At 43.5% G+C, this 2,607-nt stretch overlaps 1 long non-coding RNA gene across 1 annotated transcript; it reads left to right on the top strand.

Annotated features, from left to right (window-relative positions):
• The first annotated feature begins 520 nt into the window (after positions 1-520).
• On the top strand, positions 521-2,159 carry LOC112077054 (uncharacterized). Its single transcript, XR_002895312.1, has 3 exons — positions 521-1,052; positions 1,197-1,457; positions 1,908-2,159. It is a non-coding gene; the product is annotated as an uncharacterized lncRNA (long non-coding RNA).
• The last annotated feature ends 448 nt before the right edge of the window (positions 2,160-2,607 follow it).

Genomic DNA, 2,607 nt, shown 5'->3' with positions numbered 1-2,607 from the left:
AGTTCCTTATTGCCTTGCGAGCATTACCCCTCGAGCCCAGCCCAGAGGTCAGGAAATGGCTCTTCGGTGCTGTCAATGAGGTGGAACACAATTAACCGTGCAATGAAGTGGAACCGAACCGAAGAAAGGGTGCATGGAGATTAGGGACAGTAATTTACTTTCTGCTTTTCATTCTAAAGTGTCAGCTTTCCTGTCAAGATAACAGTTGGGGAATAAAAGTGCAGCGTGAAACCTCTCTTCCTTCTCTCGTGCGCATTTTAAATACGTGAACAGATGCTATAGCTTATGAATAATCGATGCTCTTTTGTTGGTCGGTCGACATTCGGTCGGTCGTCAGTCAGTCAGCACAGCGCAGGACTGTTGAGTATTCGAATCTGGATGTCATTGTTTTTGGAGAGCGGAGGAAGGAGGGAGGGAGGGTGGGTGGGTGAACATATAAAGTGGGCGGCGTTAACGTCTCGATTGACAGTTTATCTAATGAGCAGCGCAGCACGAGTCTATAAATTGGGGGAGACGTCACTCCCAAGTCTTCATTCACTAGTAATAAGACGCACGGTGAACAGACATCCACGGAGCGCAGCGCAACACTGACGCGCCAAGTACCAAAACAAGACAGTGGTGTTGCATCGTCCTGCACGCACACACACACACACACACACACCGACGTAACCATTGTGGAGTACTGTACTGTACCACTGTGGAAGCGAAGAGGAGAACAGCGCGAACAGAGGGATCAGATAATGGATATTGATCTTCCGTTATTAAACCTTTACCTCTTTTGGATAATCTGGGAATTCTAAAACATATTACTTTGGCAGGTTGGAACATCCAACAAAGATTCTAATTACGGAAAAACAACGAAGTGGAACGAGAAGGAGGATTTATATTTTGTTATTTCTTTCTGCTTTTTTATTTGTATTTCGCCCCCCAACACTTTGGAATAGTGGGCTTTGGAATATATTGGCGGGTGACGCGACTGCCCTGGATAAACGAGAAGGATGGCAACTTGGTTCACTTTTACCATCGCATTCAGCACCACTGTACTGACACAGGTAAGGAGGAATCTGCCGGATACCCTACAGGAGCTCCTCAACGAATGATCACTCGACATAGCCTATTCCAAGGAAAGGGTCTATTTTAGCGTGTGCGTAACGGTGTTTTCAAAAAAATCATATATTCTCTTCTCTTTTTTTTAGGTATTTGGATCCGGTGTTTTTGAGATCGATCTACATGAATTTAAAAACAGCAAAGGATTGCTGGAGAATGGCAACTCGTGCAGGCTCAACTGCAGGACTTTCTTTCGTGTTTGTCTTAAGAACTACCAGGCGGTAGTGTCGCCAGGTGACTGTATCTTTGGAAATGCCTTGACACCGGTGCTAGGGACCAACTCCTTTAGCGCCATGGACGGGGGAGCTTTCAGTAGACCCATCCGACTACCGTTCAACTTTGGATGGCCGGTAAGACAGAGCGCCTAGATGAAGTCCATATTACTAGTTGAATGTATACCATGCCAAGGTCAGTGTTGTTGTGTTGTGAAGCAGGCGGGTTGTGATTGGTTTGGACAGAAAGCGCACCAGTTATTGGTGAGTAATGAGATAATCCATCATTAGGTAATGCTGTGTGTATAACCAAACACACACACACACACAGAGGMTTGACACACAACACACAACGTTGTTTATTTCTAAATGCACCACACAGCGGTATGACCTACTATATAACCTGTTTGCCTCGATGCAAATGTACAATCCTAAATTGTATAGCCATGCATAAACAGACAGTTCGTTTTTTGAATTGCGCTCAATTTTATCTGTGATAAAGTGTGATATTGTCAAATGTATTATATTGCCTGTACCAACTGGATTATGAGTGATCTTTTCTAATGACTGGATGCGTTCTGTCCTTAGGGATCGTTTTCTTTGATAATTGAAGCCTGGTATTCATCTTCAACAGATCTACCTGTTGGTAAGTCGATCTATTCAACGCCACAAGAGGGCGACCTTTCTACACATTTCACAAATAGTCCCTCTGTAACTAATGCACCTTTTAAGTSTCAAACTTTTATCCCATAATGAGTATCTTCTCACTATCGTTGATCCATTCCCCTTATTGTTAATTGTTCCCTATATTTTTTTCATATTTTTACTCCTTTATGCAGCCCTTTGTTGCTCAGCTTCAAAACACCTTTTTCATTCTTATGCTCCAACACAATGTGACTTCCTGCGGTGTATTTCTGGCGTGGGAACGAGTTGAGGGCTTTGGTGAGAACACACAGAGCCTGCCAAGTATATGTGACTACATCTTCCTGTATTTAACACCTTGCTCTGTTCCGCCCATTGGACGCGGCCTGGGAAGGTTTGTTTTTTTGACGACAGAAAGGAAGAGGACATTTTAATCTCAGTTTATTGTCCATCTAAAACCATAATGGTTTTGTTCATATGAGATTTGATAAGAAGCCCTCTGATCTGTGTAAGGGCAGGCTGTAGGGCCGCGGGGTACATATTCAAACCAAGACCAGTGAACGGAGCACGCATGATGTTTCACATCGAAATAGGTCTAGGATATTTCAATCGTATGATATGAGATATGGCACGAGATAGAATATTT

This window comes from Salvelinus sp. IW2-2015, unplaced genomic scaffold, assembly GCF_002910315.2.
Source record: "Salvelinus sp. IW2-2015 unplaced genomic scaffold, ASM291031v2 Un_scaffold4237, whole genome shotgun sequence".
NCBI lineage: Eukaryota > Metazoa > Chordata > Actinopteri > Salmoniformes > Salmonidae > Salvelinus > Salvelinus sp. IW2-2015.
This window is presented reverse-complemented; position numbering and strand designations above follow the sequence as displayed.